The sequence below is a fragment of the Scyliorhinus torazame genome, chromosome 18, assembly GCF_047496885.1.
Source record: "Scyliorhinus torazame isolate Kashiwa2021f chromosome 18, sScyTor2.1, whole genome shotgun sequence".
NCBI classification, from domain to species: Eukaryota; Metazoa; Chordata; class Chondrichthyes; order Carcharhiniformes; family Scyliorhinidae; genus Scyliorhinus; species Scyliorhinus torazame.
Window position 1 is genome coordinate 25,307,801 of NC_092724.1, and position 26,625 is coordinate 25,334,425.

Sequence of the window (26,625 nt, forward strand, 5' to 3'; positions counted from 1 at the left end):
GAACGAGCTGCCAGAGGCAGTAGTAGAGGCGGGTACAATTTTGTCTTATAAAAAGCATTTAGACAGTTATATGGGTAAGATGGGTATAGAGGGATATGGGTCAAATGTGGGCAATTGGACTAGCTTAGTCGTAAAACCTGGGGGGCATGGACATGTTGGGCCGAAGGGCCTATATTCATGCTGTAAACCTCTATGACTCTATAGTGCCATGATGAAGCAATCAGACCTCCCATTAGGCCTTAGGCGACCTAGTTCTTGTCAGGAATTTCACCTCAGGCCCACTCTCGTTACCAGGCCAGATTGTGTCCAAGTCTGGGCCTGTCTCTTATGTGGTAGATAGTTTTTAAATAAATTTAGAGTACCCAATTCATTTTTTCCCAATTCAGGGGCAATTTAGCGTGTTCAATCCACCTGCCCTGCACACCTTTGGGTTGTGGGGGCAAAACCCACGCAAACATGGGGAGAATGGGCAAACTCCACACGGACAGTGACCCAGAGCCGGGATCGAACCTGGGACCTCGGCGCCGTGAGGCAGCGGTGCTAACCCGCTGTGCTGCCAGAGAGACAGTGCAGAAGCATGTCAGCCACATGAGAAGCTGAGGGACGACAACCCCTGTCCGGGAGCAGTTGGGGCCAACAGGTGCCACTTGTGACCCTGTGACTGCACCAGAGCAGAGGGAACCTCCGAGTTCGGAGATGACTCAACCGACGGCCCAGGTGGGAGTTGGAGCAGGGAACAGAAGCGATGGAGTCTCAGAGACGGAGGAGCCGATTGGGGGACTAAGGCGATCTACAAGGACCCTAAGATCCCCGGACAGTTTGACTTTGTGATGAAATCTCTCCCCTTGTGTCTCTTAACCTTTTCCTCCTTTAAGGGGCAACGCCTGCGGTCCACATGACCAGCTTGGGACTTATCGCACAGCACTGTGCGAAGCCCGACAAATGGGGAAAAAAAGAGCAGGACCCTGGGAGCAGGGGACCGAGCAGTGTGGATTCCGGAGCCAGTGAGTTAAGACCTAAGTATTGTTGCTCTGTGCCTGGACATAGTTACTGTTGCCTGTTGTTAATAAACACCCTTGTTCATTACTGGAAGTCTCCGGTGTACTGTCTCGAATCACCACAAGGGTGTTGGGGACGGTAAGGGTTAATGTGCGCTGGGGCAACATCACCGCCCACATTATGATGTAGAAAGTCACATGAGAAAAGTAGAGTTTAGGAGAGAATCTGGTAGAAGTTGGCAATAAGGGAACTTAGTCAGGACTATATCCTGTACATATGTACATAGTTATGCGTTGTTGTTAAACATTATTTTCCAACCATACAATTCCCTCAGCCTCTTCACGACACAGCACACAACCTTACAACACATATCTCTGCCAGAAACAGGGCAGAAATCAGTCCCTAATACAGCCCTGCTGCATGGCTCCACATGTAGTGTAATAGTTTAATATGCTAAGCAGATTCTGTGCAACATCACAGGGTTTGATCTCTTGTGGAGGGCGTAACCATCAGTAAGATGTGCTCAGATTCAATACTGCTGCCTCACGGCGCCGAGGACCCGGGTTTGATCCCGGCTCCGTGTCACTGTCCGCGTGGAGTTTGCACATTCTCCCCGTGTCTGCGTGGGTCTCACCCCTACAACCCAAAGCTGTGCAGGGTAGGTGGATTAGCCACACTAATTTTTTTTTTTTAAATTTAGAGTACCCAATTCATTTTTTCCAATTCAGGGGCAATTTAGCATGTTCAATCCACCTAAACCTCACATCTTTTGGGTTGTGGGGGCGAAACCCACGCAAACACGGGGAGAATATGCAAACTCCACACGGACAGTGACCCAGAGCCGGGATCGAACCTGGGACCACGGCGCCGTGAGGCAGCAGGGCTAACCCACTGCGACACCGTGCTGGCTTGGCCATACTAAATTGCCCCTTAATTGGAAAAAAAAAATGAATTGGGTACGTTACATTTTGAAAAAGGTATCCAGAAAAGATGTGTGCAAATGAAAGTTCTTGGGCAGGATTCTCCGTCCGGCCTCACCCGATTTTTGGTGCGGCGTGCCCTCGCCGGCAGTGGGATCCTCCGTCCTGGCAGCTGGCCAATGGGGCTTCCCATTGTGGGCACCCCCACGCCGTTGGGAAATCCGTGGGCGTCATTGTGCTGCCGGCGAAGCGGAAGATCCCGGCGACGGAGAATCCAGCCCCCTGTTTTACAAACCTCTGCAGATTCATTATATATCCTGCAATTGCCACAAAAAATATTATCTGGTGGTAGCACATAAAATAATATGGAAATTGACGATGCACAAGTTTTTTGCCATTGCCTAAAAGCTTTCGAGAAGGTCGCAGGCCTCAACTAAGCTTAAGTGTGGCTGAATTGTAGGGCAGCAGGGTGGCGCAGTGGTTAGCATTGCTGCCTCACGGCGCCGAGGTCCCAGGTTCGATCCCGGCTCTGGGTCACTGTCCTTGTGGAGTTTGCACATTCTCCCCGTGTCTGTGTGGGTTTCACCCCCACAATCCAAAGGGTAGGTGGATTGGTCATGCTAAATTGTCCCTTAATTGGAAAGAAAAAATGAATTGGGTACTCTAAATTTAAAAAAAAAATGTGTGGCTGAATTGGCATTGGAGATTTGCCAGATACCACATTGCATTGGGCTCCAGTGCGAAAGCAAGCAATGAGTGGGTCAGTATGCTGTTATATGTAGTGGGTGATTGTGCAGATGATATCCTCGTCATGGAGGGTATTGATGAGAAAAAAACCACGTACAATGAAGTAATCAAAGCGCTTGATACGTCAGTCTGAGGAAGAATACCTGTATTGAAAGGGCTAAATTTAACAAATGTACCCAACATCAGGGGGAAAGTGTTGATGCATTCATAAATGAGCCATATCGGCTTGCGGGGAAATGTCAGTATGGCAGCCTGGAAGATGAAGTGATCAGAGGCAGAATCATTGTGGGGAGTGTTGAATGATGACCTGTCCGACACTTGCAGCTAAGAGACGATTTAACCTCAGCAAACAATTCAAACTGAGATCAGGAAACAGAATTGATCTGCCGTCCGAGCTGCCATCCCTCAATCTCAAAATCAGCTGGCTCTGTTGACTATGTTAGACATAGACATAGAACATACAGTGCAGCAGGAGGCCATTCGGCCCATCGAGTCTGCACCGACCCACTTAAGCCCTCACTTCCACCCTATCCCCGTAACCCAATAACCCCTCCTAACCTTTTTGGACACTAAGGGCAATTTAGCACGGCCAATCCACCTAACCTGCACGTTGTTGGGCTGTGGGAGGAAACCGGAGCACCCGGAGGAAACCCGCGCACACACGGGGAGGACGTGCAGACTCCGCACAGACAGTGACCCAGCAGGGAATCGAACCTGGGACCCTGGCGCTGTGAATCCACAGTGCTAGTCACTTGTGATATGTTAAATATCAAGAAGGAAAAGCTCTTGTAAAAAAGCAAGGGGGACAGGAAAATGCCTATCAGAAACCCCAACCAGCTGTAATCGGTGTGGCAGGAAAAACACGGGGTGTGAAACTGCCCTGTCAAAGAAGCTGAATATATTTATGTGGAATGATGGCCACTGGGTGTGTGTTTTAGCCAGAAATCTGTACAGGATATACACAAAGGGAAGCCTTTGAAAGGTGGCAAGATGCATGGAATAGATGATATCGAAGGTGTAGCTGCCTAAAATGGCTGATTCCCGATTAGAATGGTCAAACCCCGATCTAAAATGGCGAACGAAAGAGGCTGATGGGAAAATCAGCCAACAGGACTCAAACGGTCAGCTGCAGGCAAAATAGCGTATTCGACTCTGGGGAAGTCGGCCCAGACCGATTCCTGCAGCCATCAACATCACAACAGCTCAGCCATCTGCATAGTAAGCAGCCATCCCCGGGAACAATTGCTACACATTAGTAACACAAAGCCGATCCAGACCTTTTGGCGCCAGCAGGGGCTGACACAAAGAAAGGTGGACGACCACCCCCCCCGATCAAGGAATCGCCCCATTATTGGAGCATATCGAACCAAGTGATTGGGACCAAGTCCAATCACTTGGAACCAGGTATGAGGTCCGCCCCGAGAGGCGGGAAGCCCCCAGGGACTATTAAAATAGAGGCCAAGTTCAGATCGACCCTTCTTCTCCTGCTCGCAACCTTCGAGACCCTTCGACAAAAGAAACAAGTAAGTCTTACTCCAGCGATCGCTACCAGATAGGCGCTCCTGACTATCGACTCGACCCAGCCTTTTTGAATCCCGCAGGCCAGAACCAATTCGAAAGACCATTCGTTTCCCTGACCTGGTGGGCCATTTCCAAAGTTAAGTATTGGCCTTTAGTGGTAGGTAGTAGTCTAGAAGTAGGATTATTGTATAAGTATTTATTGCTGTATATAATAAATGATCGTTGATTTAACTTTTACTAAGCGGTGTGCTGCGTTATTAAGCTTGAACCACGTGGCGGTATCAGAAAGATACCTGGTGACTCGTGAGCAAAGGTGACAGAATTAGAGCTAATAAAACTAAGGCTAATAAGAGCAACAAAGGTATCTTTCCCTGGAGAGACTTGGGAAGCAATGGGAAGATACTGGAGTGCCTGCTATCCTAGCGGAGAGAAAGAAGATCAACTTTCAACACATGCAACAGTTTTGTTTTTTTCTGATGCTGAACCATTGGTTGGAGAAATATTCTCTTCAGCCCTCATGTAAAAAAATAAATGAACCAGGGTGGGGGTGGGGGCAGGGGGGGGGGGGGGGGGGGCGGGGGCGGGGAATAGAGCTGGTCACATCAGAATTGAAATCAATCTTCCGAAAGCAAGAAAATAAATTACAGAAATATTACATATGAATCAGAACCTGACTTTAAAAAAAAAAAATTTAGAGTACTGTAGCACAATCAATCACTCACGAGACGAGATGAGAAGGAGTCGAACGATGGCTTTATTACGCAGACTTGTTCCCCAGCAGCACAGTTACAGAATGCGGCTGCTGGGAGAACCCCGGCTCTTATACTCCGCCTTACTGGGTGGAGCCAGCAGGCGGCTGATCCAATCGGGACCCACTGTCTATCCACCAATAGCCTCTCGGCATTACAGGGTACCTTAATACCCCTAATACATACCACTACAAGTACCCAATTCATTTTTTTAAAATTAAGGGGCAATTTAGCATGGCCAATCCACCTAACCTGCACATCTTTGGATTGTGGGGGCGAAACCCACGCAAGCACGGGGAGAATGTGCAAACTCCACACGGACAGTGTCCCAGAGCCAGGATCGAACCTGGGACCTCGGTGCCATGAGACAGCAGTGCTAGCCACTGCGCCACCATGCCAGAACCTGACTTTTAACTCTTGAACAGTTTACCGAAAGTCCTCTACTAAAATGCCAGAAAGGCGTGTACCAAAAGGCCAGAAAGGCGTGTACCAAAAGGCTTGTACATGTACAGAAAGGCCTGTACTGAAAGGCCTGAAAGATCTGTACCGAAAGGCTTGTACAGAAAGATCTGTACCAATAGGCCAGAAAGGTCTGTACCGAAAGGCGGAAAAGGCCTGCCTGTACCAAAAGGCCAGAAAGGCCTTACTAAAAGGCCAAAAAAGCCTGTACCAAAAGGCCAGAAAGGGCTGTACCAAAAGGCCAGAAAGGGCTGTACCAAAAGGCCTGTACCAACTTGCATCTGATTAGCAGAGTAGAGGAAATGGCAAGCCAAGAAGATGAGCCTAAAAAGTCAGACCTGTATTTCCACAGGTGTTCACAGGTCAAGGAAAGCTGCCGACAGTACCACATCACTCTGCATCCTGAAATATGTACACCCAGAAATGTTGCTCATGCATTCTTGCCAAAAGTAAAGAAGGAAATTGATCCACGTTGCAATAGAATTATTTCACCTGTGACAGGACCAACAAGCGGCTGCTCGGGGATGTTTCCTAAACCCAACAGATGGATCAAAATTTGGATAACTCTTACCCAGCTGAGCAGAGTAGTTGAGCACAAAGTTTATCCTATGTCGGGCGGCATGGTAACACAGTGGTTAGCACTGTTGCTTCACAGCACCCAATTTGTGCATCTGAGCTATCGTCCAACTCCAATCCAAAATTGTTTAGCAACAGGTGAACGTCTTATGGGAAGAGGACTAAAAGCTCCATTTCCTGCTCTCTCTCACACACACACTTATGCCACGGGTAAAACTGATGACTTGGACAACGCAAGAGACAGGGGTCAAATATTGTTCCAGCCAAGTGTTGGACACATGCATCCTGCTGGATCCCCAACCTGGAGAGCCAATTTGGATCCGAGATCAAGTTCACTATGGACAAATGGTTGAACAGACACCATATCCACAGTCTTACCTCATTCAAACAGAGCACGGCGCAGTGAGACAGAACAGACATGCCCTGTTTGCCACACAGAAGCAGCCTCCTACCCCACTGAAACAGTTCCCTACCCAATTTAACCAGCCAGAGATGCTGCATTCATCCACCAACCCAGGCTTCAACCCGACTGCCGAAGCTGAGTCACCTACCAATTCCCCTCCAATGCCCCGCAGAGTCTGAGAGAGCACCCACAGGACCCAGACCCCCTCCCAGAGTCTCCCCGAAGGAAAGACGACCCATTTCTGCTGGCTTTTTGAAATCGTCAAAGTAGTTATTTGATAAGAACAAGGGAAGAAAGAAAAGGACCTGAGAGAAGTAACCATGTGATGCACAATTAGTTACTCTCGAGACAAGGTGAGTCATAACTAATCGGCTTTAATCAGCTAGAACTGTACCCAGCAGCTTCGATACAGAAAGTGAAGGCTGCTGGGACGGCATTGGTTCTTATACCCCACCTCTCAGGGCGGAGCTATGTACATTAGCCAATGGTAGACTCCTAGGTCTAGCCAATGGGCATCCACCTCTCAGGTACTGCAATACCTGGTATTACCACACCAAGATTACTGACTGAAACACACCAGAGTAGCAAAGACAGGAAGGCAGATAATTATCCGAATGGTCATAAATTAGGCGAGGGGAATGTGCAAGGAGACCCGAGTGTGCTCTCGTACACCAGTCACTGAAGGTAAGCATACAGATACAGGAGGTGGTAAAGAAGGAAAATGGTACGTTGGCCTTCGCAGCGAGAGGAATCGAGTACAGGAGCAGGGATGTCTTGCGGTATTATACAGGGCCTTAGTGAGGCCACACCTGGAATAGTGTGTGCAGTTTTGGCGTCCTTGCCTGAGGAAGGATGTTTCTGCTGTGTCGGGAGTACAGCCAAGGTTTACCAGACTGATTCCTGTGACGTATGAGGAGAGATTGAATCGGTTAGGATGGTATTCGCTGGAGTTCAGAAGAATGTGGGGATCTCAGAGAAATCTATAAAGTTCTAACAGGACTAGACAGGGTTGATGCAAGAAAGATGTTCCCGATGGTGTGGGTGTGTCCAGAACCAGGAGTCACATTCTGAGGATATGGGGTAGACCATTTAGGACTGAGATGAGGAGAAATTGCTTCACCCAGAGAGTGGTCGGCCTGTGGGATTTGCTACCACAGAAAGCAGTTGCGGCCAAAACGCTGGTATGTTTTCAAGAAGCAGTTAGATACAGCACTTGGGTGAGAATGACGCCATCCGGGGAGAGAACACGAGAGGTGATCAGCACCCTGGACACAGAAGACGCCCTTCGACAGAGTGCAACTGCCTCATTGAGGTACTCGAGCGGTTTGGCCTGGGAACAGGGTTCAACTCCTGGGTGAGACTCCTGTACAGCGGACCCACGGCGAGCACCCGGACCAACACCGCCAACTCTAAATACTTCCAGCTGCACAGGGGCACAATGCACGGATGCCCGCTGTGCCTGCTTCTATTCGCCCTGGCAATTATATGCCCCAAGATGGAGATGCCTCAAGATGGCGCCGGAGAGTGGCGGCTCTGTGCAAGCTCTCGCGCACTGATACTCTTCTTAGATCTCCGATAACTATACAAATCTCTAAAAACTTTTTCAAATATAAATTTAGAGTATCCAAGTACATTTTTCCAATTAAGGGGCAATTTAGCGTAATTCAGGCAGTGTCCTATTGGGCCCCCCCCCCCTCCACCATCAGCTGACTCCCTCCCACCCCACCACCCTCCTTCCCCCCCCCCTTCCTTTCCCTTCTGTTGGTACAGAGGCAAGGGTATCTGGTCTCTCCAGCGCAAAGTTTAGTGTGTGTACCGTTTGTTTTTTAGTACAACGGTTGTGAACTGTTTTAATAATCAGAGTATCCTACCCCCCCTCCCTGTACGTTAGTACTGAGGGGAGGGTACCCTCTATCTCCAACACAAAATTAGTGTTTGTACCGTTTGCCTTGTATATATTTTTTACTGTTTTAATAAAAAGATATGGCAATCCACCTAGCCTGCACATCTTTGGGTTGTGGGGGCGAGATCCACGCAAACACAGGGAGAATGTTAATCTCTTAAAACTTAATTCTAACACTATCCTCTCTCTTTTATGTTTTCTTGCAGGTTTGAAGGTCCTCAAAGGCCCATGGAATGGACCTGATGACCCGACCCGACCCGGTAGGACTTCCTGACCCGGAAGTTAAATAGACCCAAACCGAAGGTCGACCCCGACCTTGATTTGGAGTCGACCCAGACCTTGAAGCGCCTGACCCAGCCTTGGAATCGACGCCAGCCCCTAGACCGCCCAATCCAGCCGCCGGAGCACCTGACCCAGCCCCTGACCACGAGACCCGGCCTAACCCGACCCGGAGAGGCCCGCCCAGCCACCCCACTTACCAGAGGAAGGAAGGAAGAATCCACGTGGAGGCCGGACCAGCCCTAGTCCAAGGCCCGATTCCAGGAGCGCCCGACCAGACCACCAAAGCTGGAACAGAACAGTGGATCCGGCCTAACCTGACCCAGGAAGCTCCTGCCTGACATCCAGATGCAGCCGCCGACCGAGCCAGAGAATTGCTGCAGTCTGCAGGTACTACTAAAACAACATGGTTTCATGACTTCTCTCTCCAGCATACTCCTGGCAAACGTCCAAGCAATCAAAAACAAGCTGGACGAACTTAATGCTAGACTTACCTCTCAGAGGGAAGTGAGAGACTGCTGTGTGCTCTGTTTCACAGAGACATGGCTCACTCCCGCCTCACCAGACTGTGCCATACAATCTGAAGGCTTCTCATACACCGGACGGACTGCACCGCGTCATCAGGCAAAGCGACGGGTGGAGGGGCTTGCCTCCTCATCAACTCTTCTTGGTGCTTGGATATGGCGATCCTGGTGACCTACTACTCCCCAGACCTGGAATATCTGACCGTGAAGTGCCACCCGTACTACCTTCCACGTGAGTTCACTTCAGCCATTATCAGAACGGTCTACATCCCACCCCAGGCAGAAGTGAAGAAGGCGCTGGACGAACTGTACAGTTATAAATAACAATGCAACAGATCACCCAGAGGTCTTGTTCATCGTGGCCGGGGACTTCAACAAGACCAACCTCAAGAGTGTACTACCAAAATTCCAGCAACACATCTCCTGTCCCACCAGGGGCGACAACACTCTCGACCACTGCTACTCAAAAATCGAGGGCACCTACCGTTCCATCCCCCGACCGCACTTGGGGAATCAGACCAGAAGACGGTGCTCCTTCTCCCGGCATAAAAGCAGAAACTTAAGCGGGAGAATCCGGTTAAGAAGGTCCTGCAGTGTTGGTCCGAGGCAACAGAAGAGCTCCTATGTGACTGTTTGAAGACAGTGGACTGGTCCATATTTAAGAACTCAGCGACCAACCTAAACGAGTATGCCACCACCATCACAGACTTTATCAGACTGCATGCCAAAGAAAGTAGAACGTACATTCCCCAACCGAAAACCATGGCTTAATTGGGAGATTGAGTCCCTATTGAAGGCCAGGCCTGAGGTGTTGGGCAGCACGGTAGCACAGTGGTTAGCACAATTGCTTCACAGCTCCAGGGTCCCAGGTTCGATTCCCGGCTTGGGTCACTGTCTGTGAGAAGTCTGCACGTTCTCCCCGTGTGTGCGTGGGTTTCCTCCGGGTGCTCCGGTTTCCTCCCACAGCCCAAAGATGTGCAGGTTAGGTGGATTGGCCATGATAAATTGCCCTTAGTGTCCAAAAAGGTTAGGTGGGGTTACTGGGTTACGGGGGTGGGGTGGAAGTGGGGTGCTCTTTCCAAGGGTCTGTGCAGACTTGACGGGCCGAATGGCCTCCTTCTGCACTGTAAATTCTATGATTTAAGTCATTTGACCCTGACCTATAAAGAAATTCAGGTCCGACGCCTGCAGCAAAGTCATCAGGTATGCCAAGAGACAATACCTGACCAAGCTAGAGTCACAGACTAGCGTTACAGACTCTTGTCGGTTTTGGCAAGGCTTAAACAACATAACGGGCTACAAATCAAAGCCGAGCAGAATCTCCGGCAGCAGCGCACCCCTCCCCGATGAGCTCAATGCATTCTATGCTCGGTTCGAGCAGGAAACCATCAAACCGCTGTTGACTACCCCAGCAGCCCCGGACAGACCCATACCCACCCTCTCAGCTTCCGAAGTCAGATTGGCCTTCTTGAAAATGAACCCTCAGAAGGTGACAGGTCCGGACGGGTTCCATGGTCGTGCACTCAGATCCTGCGCGGACCAGCTGGCAAATGTGTTCCCGACCTTCCCAATAGTGCTGGCCTCCTGATCGCTGGAGGCGGCGCTGTCAGCGGGGGGACTGGAGAGGGGGGGGGTTGTTCCGGCGACCTACAGGAGGGTGCTGCAGGAGGATAGGGTGTCCAAGGAGGGGATTAAGGCAAAGAGGGAGGAGGAGCTGGGGAAGGGGCATTGGAAGAGGGACTGTGGTGTGAGGTGCTGCGGAGAGTGAATGCCTCGACCCCGAGTGTGAGGTTGGGGCTGATACAGCTGAAGGTGGTGTATAGGGCGCAGCTGACAAAGTCTAGGATGAGCCGGCTGTTCGAGGGGGTGACGGATGATCTGTGAGCGATGTGGAAGGGGCCCCGGGAACCATGTTCATATGATTTGGTCCTGCCTGAAGCTGGAAAGGCTTTCAGTACAATCTCGGGGGTCTTGCATATGAATCCGTAGCCCAGTCCCCGAGACGCTATATTCGGGGTGTCGGAGCGGCCGGAGCTGCAGGTGGGTGCGAGGGGTGGGGGGGTGGGGCGGGTACAGATGCTTTAGCCTTCGCCTCACTGATTGCTCGTAGGTGGGTCTTGTTGGGGTGGAGGTCAGTTTCTCTACCCTGTGCCTCGGTGTGCCCGGGGGGGACCTGCTGGAGCTTTTGACCCTGGAGAAGGTGACGTTCAAGCTGAGGGGGCGAAGGAAGGGTTCTACAATTGTGAGGCCTTGTTGATCACACACGTTCGGCAGTTGGTTACCGTTGACCGCTGAGGGGGGTGGGATTGGGAGGAAGGGTTGGGGGGGGGGGGGTAGGTTCGTGGGTTTGGATGGGATTGTTTTTTATATTGTTGGGTTGCTCTTGTTTTTCTTTTGCATGGTGGAAATAGTCAAAATTTGCTGAATAACAATTTTTAATAAAAAGAAATAGGGTGGGGACTCTGGAGCGAAGCACTGAGCAGGGCCAACTCCACCTCCACATGCGCAGGGCTAAGCCTAATGCAACTGAAAGTGGTGCACAGAGCGCACCTAACCAGAGTCCTCATGAGCAGGTTCTTCTTGGAGGTAGGGGGGCAAACGTCAACGGTGCCAGGGAGGCCCGACCAACCACACCCACAAGTTCTGGGCCTGCCGGGTTCTGGAAAGCCTTGGTCCGAGCGATGTCCAAGGGTGTGGGGGTGAGGGTGGAGCCAAGCCCGAGAGTGGCAGTCTTTAGGGCATCAGATAAGCCAGAACTCTTCATGGGGAGGTGGGCTGACGCCCTTGCCTTTGCCTCCCTGATTGCCCGCCTGCTCACCTGGCGATCAGCTGCGCCGCCCAAAGCTGCAGACTGGCTGGAAGACCTGTCGGAATTTCTCCACCTGGAGAAAATCAAATTCGCCACCCGGGGGTTGGAAGACGGCATCAATAAGAAGTGGAGGCCATTCACCAACCTGTTCCAGGACCTGTTTGACGCCAACAGCCAATAGGGAGAGGGGAGGAGGGGGGGGGGGGGGTGGAGGGCCCCCCGCAGAAGGACCACGAAAGCACCAAGGAATAAGGAGAGGGAAGAAAGAAGGGAGGGGGGGTGAGGGAAGGGAGGGGGGGGGGACGGAAATAGCCGGGGCAGTCAATGGGGGGGCCGAGAACAAGGCTGCAGAGGCTGGACCTGACGGCAGGGTCGAAAGATCCGAGGTCAGAACAGGAGCAAGCACAGGCCAAATTAATCCATTAGCAAAATTAATCAAACGGTTAGGATTTGAGACAGCCTGGACCTGTCAATCAGGAGGCTTGTAAAAGGTAATGGACTGTGAAATTGAATATGAATAATTCAGTTCAAAGTTTTTAGGCTTCTCAGCAAGCCCAGAGGCTTGAAAAAGTTAAAGGGGAATTAAATTGAATGTGAAAGAAGCAGTTCAAAGGTTTCCAACACATCTAAGAGAAAGCTTTTACATTAATCTGACAGATCATTGATATTGACATGCTGAAAGAGAATTTTAAGGTTTTCAAGGCTACAGAAGGAAGACTTGTCACATGACCCCCAACCCAGGAAAGACCCCCAACCTGAGCACTTCCAGCACAGCACAAGCACCCATCCGACCCCACCTCCCCTGAAGGACTCCCGTCGGCACCCTGGAGGTAAGTGTAGAGAGAGTACTGACCTCTTTGCCCCCCTTGGTGTCCCTAGTCCCCACTTTTAGAGACCAGAAGTGATTTGGTCTCCGGGTAGTGGGTGGCGGGTGAATACTGGGAGGCTGCTGCATTCAACTTTAATCTCGCGAATGAGATTAAAATGAATGCAAATAAATTGTGATCAGCTTCTTGCCCTTTCTGCGTGTGATCCTGATCACGCGAGCTGGGGCGGGCCGGGAGAATGGGAAACTCACTTGTGCCTGGTGCAAATCCCATTTCGGGGCTCTCCCACAATTCTCCCGACATAGCGGGATATGTGCCAGGTGCAACGCGGCTGGGGAATCGCCCCCTATGTTTCTATACAATATCAAGAATATATACCCCTGCCCCAATCTGCTGAGGCTCAAACACAGCCCTGATTCAGGGCTCCACTCGCCCTCAGGTCAGTTCCTCTTCCTGTATTGATGCAGGCACTTACAGTGAGGAGTTAACAGCTTGAGATGATTGGTCCCTATTTTCTGTTTGCTGTTCTGATTTTCTGCTCTCAATTATAATTGGATCTTGGCAAGTGCGGTGAATACTTTGGAAAGTTTTTCACCATCTGGCAGTCACTTTAATGCACTGTTTAAATAAACTGCAGCTGAACAAAACCAGTTAGAGGCCCCGGACTAAACGAGGACAACAGGGAGACTGTTCGGGAGTGGGGGATCGCAGAGTGGGCTCCACACGTACTGAAAGATAGGATGGAGGGAAGATATACCTTGGGTAGGGGTTAGTTTAGAAAGGGTGCCCGAGAGAACTAACCGCACTGTCCTAAAGGAGGGAACTGCATGAATCCATGATGCAGGAAATGATTGAAGACTGGAGGAGTTCAGAAATATTGTGGAATTTGCTGGAACAGGAGGGAGTTCATTCAGCTCCTGAAGCCTGTTGTGCATTTCACTGAGCTTGCGGCTGTTCTACATCTGAACTCCAGCGTCTACCGTGGCTTCATATCTCTTCATTCCCCGAATAAACATCTATCAATCTCAGATTTTAGGTTATTAATTGGGCTAGCGTGTACTATTTTTGATGGGGGTGAGTTTACAGGGGGAGGGCATTGGGAATAACAGCTTTTGAGTCAACTACAGGCAGTGGGTAAGCTACAGGCAGTGGATGAGCCACAGGCAGTTGTTAAGCTACAGGCAGTGGGTAAGCTGCAGGCAGAGTGATAGATGTAGTCAGTGAGAGAGCTACAAGAAGTGGGTGAGTGACAGGCAATGAGTGAGTTACCATTAGGGGATGAATTACATGCAGTAAGTGTGCTCCAGGCAGTGAGAGAGCTACAGGTGGTGGGTGAGTTACATATAAAAGGTGACCTATAGGGAAGAGGTGCGCTACAGGTGGTGACAGAAGTACAGGCAATGGTTGAGCTACAGGCAGTGTGAGAGTCACAGGCGGCGAAAGGGCTACAGGCAATGTGAGAGTTGCAGGCAGTGTGAGAGATACAGGCAGTGTGAGAGGACAGCCAATGGGTGAGCTACAAGCAGTAGATGATCTACAGCCAGTGGGGGAGCTACAGGCGGTGTTAGAATTTCAGACAGTGTGAGAGTTACAGGCAGTGAATGAGGTACAGGCTATGTGAGAGTTACAGGCAGTGAATGAGGTACAGGCTATGTGAGAGTTACAGGCAGTGAATGAGGTACAGGCTATGTGAGAGTTACAGGCAGTGAATGAGGTACAGGCTATGTGAGAGTTACAGGCAGTGAATGAGGTACAGGCTATGTGAGAGTTACAGGCAGTGAATGAGGTACAGGCAATGTGAGAGTTACAGGCAGTGAATGAGGTACAGGCAATGTGAGAGTTACAGGCAGCGAGTGAGCTACATCCAGGGGGTGAGGTACAGGTAGTGGGGGAAGTACAGGCAGTAGGTGAATTTTGAGATGTGTTCACCGGGGAATCTAAGAGAAGGTGTATTCTCTCCATTGTGTCCATTCTGTTCTGTTAGAATGGTACAACGAGCGGAAAGCTTGGCTGTTATCTCAGTATTTCTGGAATATCCTCATGTCACTCACAGGTGGAGATCTCCCATTGTGCAATTCATGACGATAATACGGAATTGTTATTTTTCTGTTAACTGCGAGAGAATACATTCTGGCAGAATTACAGCAGTGATTACATGGAATGATGGATTTAACTCCCCCTCCCCGTCACCCACCTTCCCATCACCCCCTAGGTGCACAGCATCTGGGTGAAGATGCTGAACCGAAAAGTCTTTTACCCTATCGCCTCGTACCACTATGAAGAATCATGCAGTGAACGAGCTGAGTTGCGCTTGCAGACAGTACACAATGGGGAAGCACGGTAGCACAGTGGTTAGCACTGTGGCTTCACAGCTCCAGGGTCCCAGGTTCGATTCCCGGCTTGGGTCACTGTCTGTGTGGAGTCTGCACGTTCTCCCCGTGTGTGCGTGGGTTTCCTCCGGGTGCTCCGGTTTCCCCCCACAGTCCAAAGATGTGCAGGTTAGGTGGATTGGCCATGCTAAATTGCCCCTTAGTGTACAAAAAGATTAGTAAGGGTTGTTGGGTTACGGGGATAGGGTGGAAGTGAGGGCTTAAGTGGGTCGGTGCAGACTCGATGTGCCAAATGGCCTCCTTCTGCGCTGTATGTTTTATGTTCGAATGGGCTGAATGGCCAGCTCCTCTGTTAAAACCATTCTAGGATTCTCGGATAAAGAGGAATTTTCACCACCACCTTCTCAAAATGGCTATAAAACCTGTCCTTGCCAAAGCTGCCCACATCCTGTGAGTGGGTGAATGCTGCCATTGTCCATTCATTGAGCCTGACACTGGACAGCACTGTCTGTTCCCCACACCGACAACCGATTGACAAGCTGAGGCCATGTTGGAGCCACTGTGTTCTGTGACAGTGTAACTGTACTTGTGAAATTCGGAACAGCAACTTTCTACTGGGATTGAGGGGCGTGTGAGGGTCCCAGGGCAATGAGTGAAGGCCCAATTGCTACCTTCCTGCCTGGAGATGGGGCCAGGAGGCGGGACCAGGAGTTGGGGCCAGGAGGGGCGGGGCCAGGTGGTGGGCTGACCAGTTAGAGATAATAAGCGCCTCAGATTAACCTTTTTTTCACAGGTTCAACCAGATTCCAGACCGTGGAAAAGATCCCTGAAGGCAGCCGATCCGGTAAATAAGGAGGTTAAGAAGGCATATGGCGAGGGCAGCACGGGGTTGGCCCTGTTGTCTCACGGCGCCGAGGTCCCAGGTTCGATCCCGGCTCTGGGTCACTGTCCGTGTGGAGTTTGCACATTCTCCCCGTGTTTGCGTGGGTTTCGCCCCCACGACCCAGAGATGTGCAGGGTAGGTGGATTGGCCACGCTAAATTGCCCCTTAATTGGAAAAAACAAATTGGGTACACTAAATTTATTTATTTTTTAAATATGGGACCCTTGCCTTTATTAGCCAAGGCAGAGCATGTAATAAGTATTTAGATGAGTACTTGAAACATTATAGCATACTAGGTGATGGACTAAGTGCTGGAAAATGGGATTCGAACAGATAGGAGCGTAAACACGATGGGCTGAAGGGCCCTCTTTCTGAGCTGTAAAATTCTATGGGAGGGATTCTCCGTCTGCCGACGCTGGAATTGGGAAAGGTGATTGGGTGGAGAATTGGCTTTGATGCCGAAATCGCGCCAAATCACAATTCTCCGGTGCCTTGACAGCAGCGTCAATGCGTTCTACTGCGCACATGAAGTAAAACCATTTGCATATCATTAGTCGGCATGATCCGGTATTCTCCGGGATTTCCGCGATTCTGCCCCCAATGGGGGAATTCCCGATGGCAAGGTTCACTTGTGCTTTTAAACATCGGGAAATGGGCGCCTTGGCTGATGAGGGAGAGAGAGGAGGGAGGACATGGAGAGGCGCGACCGTGGACTGCCGGTCCTGACACTGGTCGGGTTGGCTTGGAGGGGGGGGCCATGTCAGGGCACGGGGTGGGTGGGTGTGATGGGGGGACGGGCTGTGGGGCTGGGGTGACCCCCCCACAGGACTGGGGCATTGTCCAGGCATGGACTGCCATTGCCATGGCCTGCAAGTCAGCCAACCTGCTGCGCACCCCACTGACCACCCAGCTTGGCCCCTGGTTCTGCAGAGTGACACTGGCTGTATGGGTGCCCCCATCTGATCACCCCCGCACCTCAGTCCCCACCCTTCATCCCGCCTCCCCTTCACCCCAGCCCCACACCCTCCACCCCACCAGCCCCGCACTCCAGCTCCCACCCTTCATCCTCCACCATAATTCCCCTGGTGACAGGGCATCACGCGGCCCACCCGAGGGCAACGCCCACAGTAGCCCCTCCAGTGGGGCAGCAGACGGGGGCCATGGAGCATACCACTGCTAAGGACAGTGCCAGCCAGCGGTACCCATGGCAGCAGGGCGCGAGGGACAAAGGCCCCCAGGAGGCCGGGCACCGATCGAGCCAGGGGTGCAGGGATGGGGGGGGGACATGCGGGGGCAGGGTCCACTGTGCCATACGGGGCCTCCATGTAGCCCAATGGACCTGGTTGGGCACGGGGGGTACGCCCCATGCTAACAGGTCAGCCTTTCACCCCCTGCAGACAATAGATATTGGAATTCAACCAGCAATGGTGGCCTTGCTCCTAGTCGCCACAGCCCTGGGGGATGCCCTGCGGCTGTAGGAGTTGGAGCTGCTCGTGGAGGAGGAAACTCTGTAGCAGCAGAACGGGCCCCAGAGGAACAGGAGGCAGCCACTGGGGATGGGGAGCCGGCCGCCCAACGGGCTGAGGAGGTGCAGAGGAGGCGTCGCATGAGACCTCGCATTGTTGAATCTATAAAATCTCTGATATGTTCGACCAGTTTACTTACTCAAAACTTTTACCCAGGTGCCCTTATTTGCGAGATGAACAAAGGCAAAACAAGTTCACGGTTTAACGCAATTTTATTAACAATTCTCTTACTCTTTTTTTAATATAAATTTAGTGTACCCAATTCATTTTTTCCAATTAAGGGGCAATTTAGCGTGGGCAATCCACCTAGCCTGCACATCTTTGGGTTGTGGGGGCGAAACCCACGCAGACACGGGGAGAATGCGCAAACTCCACACGGACAGTGACCCAGAGCCGGGATCGAACCTGGGACCTCGGCGCCGTGGGGCAACAAAGCTACTGTGCAGGTCCCCCCGCCACGCCAGGGCACAGGGTGGAGAGGTTGATCTCCATCGCAACTGTGCCACCGTGCTGCCTGGACAATCCTCTTACTCAACAAACTATGACTCCGACTCACAGCTGAACTTTGGGTTTTACCCGCACTTTGTAAAGGAGGCTGGCAGGCTACGATCACTCTGGGTTTGAACGCCAGGGCCCTTTCTTCTTGTGAAGGTTGTACCTGGGCATCTCCCAGGCTATCGCTGAAGATCTGTTCGATGTTCCTTTCTCGGTGAACTAGGATTGAGTCATAGATATACGTCCACTATATGCCCACCACAGGCCATTGTCCTAGTCAGACCTCAACTTGTTTTGTTTCTTAAAAAATATTTTTATTCTCCTTTTTCACATTTTCTCCCAAATTTACACCGACCAACAATGATCAGCGCCGAATGCAATGTCAATCCCCATATCAATAACAACAATCCCATTCACCCACCAAACAGCAACCAATAACAAGAAGGAATCAGGACTCACCCATAGTCAACATTAACACATACAGTCAGTGCCCCTCCCTCCCAACCCCCAACCCCCCCCCCACCGCGAATGTTCGATGTATTCCAGTTCTCGAAAGTGCATAATGAATAACGCCCATGAATTGTAGAACTCCTCCATCCTTCCCCTCAGTTCAAATTTGACCTTCTCAAGAGTCAAGAATTCCAGCAGGTCCCCCCGCCAGAGCACAGGGGGGAGAGGTTGATCTCCATCCCAACAGGATCCGCCTTCGGGCGATCAACGAGGCGAAGGCTACAACATCCGCCTCCCCACCCGTTTCTAACCCCGGCTGATCTGACACCCCGAATATGGCCACCCGGGGGCCCGGGTCCAATTTCACGTGCACCACTTTAGAGATGACCTTAAAAACCTCCTTCCAGTAATCCTCTAGCTTTGGACAGGACCAAAACATATAAACGTGGTTTGCGCCCCCCCCCCCCCACCCCCGGCAACGTTCTCACACATCTTCTACCCCTCAAAGAGCCGGCTCATCCACGCCGTTGTAAGGTGTGCTCTGTATACCACCTTCAGCTGTATCAGCCCCAACCTCACACACGAGGTGGAGGCGTTCACCCTCTGGAGCACCTCACACGCTCCGTACCCGCTCCCAACTCTTCTTCCCACTTTGCCTTGATCCCAGCCAGCGGTGTCTTCTCCTCTTCCAAAATAGCTCCGTAAACCGCCGACACTACCCCCTTCTCCAGTCCCCCTGTCGTCAGCACCTCCTCCAGCAATGTGGAGGCCGGCTCTACCGGGAAGCTCTGTATCTCCTTTCTGGCAAAATCTTGAACCTGCATGTATCTAAACATTTCCCCCTGCTCCAGCCCATACTTCGCTCCCAGCTCCTTCAATCCTGCAAACTGACCCCCAAGAAATAAATCTTTTAGTGTTCTAATTCCTTTCTCCTCTGAAAATTTCCATCCCACTGCCAGGGCTCAAATTTATGGTTCCCCCGAATCGGCATTTCCCTTGACCCTGCCCCCAACCCGATGTGCTGGCGAAACTGCCTCCAAATTTTCAATAAAGCTATTACTACCGGATTCCCTGAGTATTTCCCCGGGAGCGGCGCTGTTGCTAGCACCTTCAATCCTGACCCCCTACACAAACTCTCCTCCATTCTGACCCATTGGGAGTCAACCCCTCTGACCCAGCTCCGCACCTTCTCCACATTCGCCGCCCAGTAGTAATACATCAGGTTCAGAAGACCCAAACCTCCTGCTTGCCTTCCCCTCTGTAGCAGCACCTTTCTAACTCTGGCCACCTTCCCGCCCCGTACGAACGAGGTAATAACCCCTTCAATCTCTCTAAAAAATGCCTTTGGCAGGAAAATCGGCGGGCATTGGAAATTAAACAGAAATTGCGGCAACACGTTAGACCTCAACTTGTTAATGGGAAAGACAGGATAGTCCTATTTATCCCGGGTGATTCAATCAAGCCCCATTGTCCTCTGAAAGTCCCTCGTCTGACTAGCCATCAGCTGTGCCTGGAAGTTTGTTACATATGGGGGCTTCACGTGCCACGGCTTAGCCCCCCACTGGGCGGAGCATCGATTGGCGTGGAGGCGGTGCCGACTTTTCGGCCGTAAGACCAGACACTTCCTCTGGACATAGCCACAAAATCGGAGAATCCAGCCCTTAGTCTCAGGAATGGAGAATCCAGCCGTATGACTCGAAAAGTCAACAGCTTCAGGGAAAGAGTCAGAGCCCTTAATGCACTGCTCGTGGGCCAGGAGGACGAGGATTGATCCCCATCCCTCACTCCCATCACAGCCACCCCCACACATTGATCCCCCTCCCTCGGACAGGGCTTGTAACTCTCCATTCACCACAAGGTTAAGGTTCAGAATCCCCCTCACCTCATGAACGACTCCTATTACTAGCTCTGAATGACTTGAGATAGATGGGAAACAGGGTCTGATATTTTGATTAAGTAACTTATTCATTCCCCCCCCCTTGATTTGTCAGCCTTGGACTTTAACTGGAGCCAGATGTTTGAGAGAAATCCCACAAGCGTTGCCCAGCGGGTCAAAGGTCACTTAGAAACGTAGCAACATAGAAAATAGTGGCAGGAAGAGGCCCTTCGGCCCTCAAGCCTGCTGGGCCATTCATTATGATCATGGCTGATCATCCAACTCAATAGCCTAATCCCGCTTTCCCCTCACATCCTTTGATCCCCTGCACCCTATATGCTATATCCACCTGCTTCTTGATGAGCGGCATGGAAGCACAGTGGTTAGCACTGTTGTTTCACAGCGCCAGGGACCCGGGTTCGATTCCCCGGCTTGGGTCACTGTCTGTGCAGAGTCTGCACGTTCTCCCTGTGTCTACGTGGGTTTCCTCCGGGTGTTCCGCTTTCCCCCCACAAGTCCCGAAAGACATGCTTGTTAGGTGAATTGGACATTCTGAATTCTCCCTCTGTGTACCCGAACAGGCGCTGGAATGTAGCGGCCAGGGGCTTTTCATAGTAACTTCATTGCGGTGTTAATGTAAGCCTCCTTGTGACACTAATAAATGATTATTAGATTATTAAAACATGTTTTGGCCTCAACTACTTCCGGTGGTAACGGATTCCACAAGCTCACCACTCTCTGTGTGAAGAAATTCCTCCTCACCTCTGACCAAAATGGCCCAACCAATATCTTCAAACTGAGACCCTGGATCTGGACACACCCACCATCAGGAACATCCTTCCTGCATCTACCATGTCGAGTCCGATTAGAATTTTATAGGTTTCAATGTGATTTCCCCCCCCCCCCCCCATTCTTCTGAACTCCTGTGAATACAATCTTAACCAATTCAATCTCTCCTCATACGTCGGTCCCGCCATCCCAGGAATCAATCTGGTAAACCTTCGCTGCACTCCCTCTAGAGCAGGAATATCCTTCCTCAGAGCAGGAGACCAAAACTGCACACAATAGGCGTGGCCTCACCGAGGCCCTGTTTATTTGCAGCAAGACATCCCTGCTCCTGTACTCAAATCCTCTCGCAATGAAGGCCAGCATACCATTTACCTTCTATACCGCCTGCTGCACCCTGCGTGCTTCCCTTCAGTGACTGGTGTACGAGGATACACAGGTCTTGTTGCACGTTTCCCCTCTCCTAATTTATGTTTATTCAGATAATAGTCTGCTGTCTCATTTTTGCTACCAAAGTGGATAACCTCACATTTATCCAAATTACACTGCATCTGCCATTCATTTGTCACTCAACTTGTCCAAATCACACTGAAGGATCTCCGCATCCTCCCCACAGCTCACCCTCCCACCCAACTTGGTGTCATCTGCAGATGTGGAGATATTACATTTTGTTCCCTCATCAATATCTATTGTGAATATTTGGGGTTCTAGCACCGATCCCTGCGGTCCCCCACTCGTTACTGCATGCCAATTTGAAAATGACACGTTAATTCCTATTCTTTGTTTCCAGTCTGCCGTCCAGTTTTCTCTTCATCTGAATACATTCCCCCAATCCCATGCGCTTTAAGTTTACACGCTAATTTCATATGCAGGACTTTGTCAAAAGCCTTCCGACAGTCCAAATATACCACATCCACTGGCTCCCCTTTATCTTTTTTTTAAAAAAAATATTTTATTCAAAATTTTTGGCCAACCATGACAGTACATTGTGTATCCTTTACACAGTAATATAACAATATAAATAACAATGGCCAGTTTTAAGCAAGAAATAAATAATATATATAAACAACATCAAAATTAAAAAACAAAACAAAAAACAAGACAAAACTAAATGGCAACTGCCTTGTCCCAAATAAATACTCTCAAAAAATACAATTCAGCAGTCCAATATACAATTACCTATAACAACAACCTATACATATTATACATATACACTAACATCCCTGAGAGTCCTTCTGGTTCCTCCCCCCCCTCCCCCTGGGCTGCTGCTGCTGTCTTCTTCTTTTCCATTCCCTCTATCTTTCTGTGAGGTATTCGACGAACGGTTGCCACCGCCTGGTGAACCCTTGAGCCGACCCCCTTAGGACGAACTTAATCCGTTCCAGCTTTATAAACCCTACCATGTCATTTATCCAGGTCTCCACACCCGGGGGCTTGGCTTCTTTCCACATCAACAGTATCCTGCGCCGGGCTACTAGGGACGCAAAGGCCAAAACATCAGCCTCTTTCGCCTCCTGCACTCCCGGCTCCTCTGCAATCCCGAATATAGCCAACCCCCAGCTTGGTTCAACCTGGACCCCCACCACCTTCGAAAGCACCTTTGTCACCCCCACCCAAAACCCCTGTAGTGCCGGACATGACCAGAACATGTGGGTGTGATTCGCTGGGCTTCTCGAGCATCTCGCACACCTATCCTCTACTCCAAAAAATTTACTGAGCCGTGCTCCAGTCATATGCGCCCTGTGTAACACCTTAAATTGTATCAGGCTTAGCCTGGCACACAAGGACGATGAGTTTACCCTACTTAGGGCATCAGCCCACAGCCCCTCCTCAATCTCCTCCCCCAGCTCCTCTTCCCATTTCCCTTTCAGCTCGTCTACCATAATCTCCCCCTCGTCCCTCATTTCCCTATATATGTCTGATACCTTACCGTCCCCCACCCATGTCTTTGAGATCACTCTGTCCTGCACCTCCTGCGTCGGGCTCCCCTTTATCAACACTGTTACATCCTCGAAGACTTCCAGTAGATTTGTCAAGCATGTTTTCCCCATCATAAATCCATGCTGACTCTGTCTGATCCTGTCACTGTTTTCTGAGTGCTCAGCTATAAAATCTTTGATAATGGATTCTAGATTTTCCCCACTACTGACGTCAGTCTTACTGGTGTATGCTACCCAGCTTTCTCTCAACCTACCTTTTTAAATAACAGAGTTACATTAGCTACCCTCCAATCTTCAGGAACTATTCCAGAGTCTATAGAACCCTGGAAGATGACCACCAATACAGTCACTATTTCTAGAGCAACTTCCTTAAGTACTTTGAGATGTAGATTATCAGGTCCTGGGGATTTATCAGCCTTCAATCCCTTCAATTTCCCCAATACCATTTCTCTATCAATATTGATCTCCTTCAGTCTCTGCCTGGCATTCCCCAACATTTCTGGTATTCGATTTGTATCCTCATTTGTAAAGACAGAACCAAAGTAGAGAACATACAGTGCAAAAAGAGGCTATTTGGCCCATCGAATCGAACCTGGGACCCTGGCACTGTGAAGCCACAATGCTATCCACTGTGCTACGTGCTGCCTATGTATTTAGTTGCTCAGCCATTTCTTTGTCCCCCATTATAAATTCCCCTGTTTTTGACTGTAAGGGCCTACATTTGTCTTCACCAATCTTTTTCTCTTCACGTACCTATAGAAACTTTTACAATCAGTTTTTATGGTCCTTGCAAGCTGAGTACTCTTGTACTCTATTTTCCCCTTCTTAATCAATCCCTTGGTCGTTCTTTGCTGAATTCTAAACTGCTCCCTTGACCACCTTTGGTCACCATGACCAAAGAGTGAGTAGTGGTACAGGGTATCAGTTGAACTGTGATAAAAGGGATGAAGGAGAGAGGAGGTAAGACACAGAGAGGAGCAACTGCGGGCTGCCGGGTCGGACACTGGCCGGGCTGCCTAGGGTGGGGGGGGAGCCCTGCCAGGACCGGGAGAGAGGGAGGTGTTGGGGGGAACAGGCTGAGTGGCAGGGGTGACCCCTCTCACGGGACCGGGGCAGTGCCTAGGCACGGCCCGCCATTACCGCGGCCATCTTGCTGTGCACCCCACTGACCGCCCACCTTGGCATCTGCTTTGTAGAGTGACACCAACAGTGTGGGTACTCCCACACCCCCATCCTCAGTGCATCCGCACCGTCATGGAGGCCCTATATGCTCAGATGACTCAAAACATTTACTTCAATGTGGACCAAGCCCACTAGGCTGCCCGGGCGGCAGTGTTCGTTGCCATCGCTGGGATGACACGGGTCCAGGGGGTGATTGACGGGATGCATGTTCCCCTATGAGCATCTGCAGATGACAGGCCGCGCCGCACAAACTGAAAGGGGTTCCACTTGATGAACGTGCAGCTGATATGAAACCATCAGCTGAGCATCATACACGACTGCGGCCGTGGCTGATGGCGCCTAACCAAAGCAGGGGGGGAGGGGGAAGCTGGTGGTGGAGGAGGTGGATGGACCAAGGGACATGGACACCACATTCCACACACCCTCACTTCCCCCCCCCTCCCCCACCCCACCCCATGGCCACCCCTGCCTGCAACCCTCTCCGTGATACACAACTGATGCACCATGGGGGTGTGGGCCCTGGGTTAGCAGTAACAGCGGGCCTGGTCCATGGGATGGAGGATGATGACAACCCGCTCTGCGATGAGCTCTGATGCTCCGCATCGTATGCCAACGTCTGACTCCTGCTCACGGTCGCACTTTCCACCGTCCACCTGGGTGATCCCTGCATGCGAGCTGGCCATTCCATCACACGGTGCCATCGAACCCCTGGGGTGAGTGGTGGTGGGGGACGGTGGTGGTGGTGGGGGGTGGAGGGGGGGGGGGGGGGGGGAGCTGCTTGTGGAGGCCAGGCCACCCACAACCTCTGACCATTCCCTCCGCAATGCCCACCCATTATCCACCCCCCGCCTCTCTGGCCAGCCCAGTCCAGCCCACCCTTCACACTCATCTGACAGACCACTGAGACAGGCTGTAACAGTGTGAACAGATGTTTAATGTGAACAAATATTTACAGATTTGTGCCCTCGCTCCTAAAATAAACTGTGCCCCGCAGCTGTGCCAACTTAACTGGTGGCTCACTTCCTGATCTTACCGGCCCTAATGCTACATCTAGGTAGGAGTGGAGGCGGCCTGCTGTGATCCCCGCCCTATGACCTGAGTCCCTGTTGGCAGGTGTCTTCTGGGACGACCAGGTCTGGATGGGCCCAGCTGTTGCTCGGATGTCCCGGGTAGCATGGTGCCGCCCCGTTCTGCCGCTGCCCACCAGATGTATCAGGGACAGCCGGTAGCATTGTGGATAGCACAATTGTTTCACAGCTCCAGGGTCCCAGGTCGATTCCGGCTTGGGTCACTGTCTGTGCGGAGTCTGCACATCCTCCCCGTGTGTGCGTGGGTTTCCTCCGGGTGCTCTGGTTTCCTCCCACAGTCCAAAGATGTGCAGGTTAGGTGGATTGGCCATGATAAATTGCCCTTAATGTCCAAAATTGCCCTTAGTGTTGGGTGGGGTTACTGGGTTATGGGGATAGGGGGGAGGTGTGGACCTTGGGTAGGGTGCTCTTTCTGGGCCTCTGCCAGCGCCTGCACAGAACGCCCCAGGCCTTGGACATGCTGATCCACAGCCAAATCCGTCGCTTCCAATGCATCCAACGCGGATGCCACCTGTGCGGTGTTGGCCTGGAGGTTGCATCCTCCAACCGCACCTACAGCTGCTGGATGCTCGTCAACAACCCCTCATGTGGTCCCTGGCTCTGTGCCTGCATCTCCCCTATAGATGGGATTGTCTGTTCCAGAAGCCTGAAACCAGTCTGGAAGGCAGATAGCCCCTGGGGTCGGCCCGCCCTCCGAACGTCCGGCCTCTTGGGTGTTCCTACCTCCACCTGCTGGACTGTGCGCACCAGAGGGTGTCCCAGGAGCCTCTTCACTAAAGCATCGAACCGAGGTGAGTGTCTCTGGGAAGCTGGAGGGTTTTGGAGACAGCTGTGATGGGAAATCTGTGTCAACATTGGAATCAAGCTCCGGGGTGTCCTGAGTCTCGGGCGGAGGGCTTGTATCTGAGCTCATGGGGGGTGGGCGGGGCTCCAGCTGTCGCTCTGGCTGGGGGCAGGGACACCAGATGGACCCGCCCATCACCAGCACATCCTAGAAGACACAAGACACGACTCATGATTAGACCGCAGGCCAGGGGAGGGCATGAGAGTGGGGGCTGGTGGTTTGGAGGTGGTATAGGGTGAGGGCGGTGTGGGTGGTGTAGGGTGTGGGATGTGGGTGGTGTAGGGTGTGGGGTGTGGGTGGTGTAGGGTGTGGGGTGTGGGTGGTGTAGTGTGAGGGCGGTGTGGGGTGTGGGTGGTGTAGGGTGTGGGTGGTGTAGGGTGTGGGGTGTGGGTGGTGTAGGGTGAGGGCAGTGTGGGGTGTGGGTGGTGTAGGGTGTGGGGTGTGGGTGGTGTAGGGTGAGGGCGGTGTGGGGTGTGGGTGGTGTAGGGTGTGGGGTGTGGGTGGTGTAG

The 26,625-nt window shown here is 51.5% G+C and overlaps 1 protein-coding gene across 2 annotated transcripts in view; it reads right to left on the reverse strand.

The window, feature by feature from the left end:
* The window catches only part of LOC140395056 (protein S100-A1-like), a 119,383-nt gene that overhangs the window by 91,389 nt on the left and 1,369 nt on the right, over positions 1-26,625 (reverse strand). Inside the window, exon 2 of one of the 2 annotated variants that reach the window (XM_072482411.1) lies at positions 25,996-26,263. The gene's annotated coding sequence lies outside the window, so the exon portion shown is untranslated. Of the gene's footprint in view, positions 1-8,756; positions 8,915-25,995; positions 26,264-26,625 lie in introns of those variants that run through there. The other variant, XM_072482413.1, reaches the window with a different exon arrangement.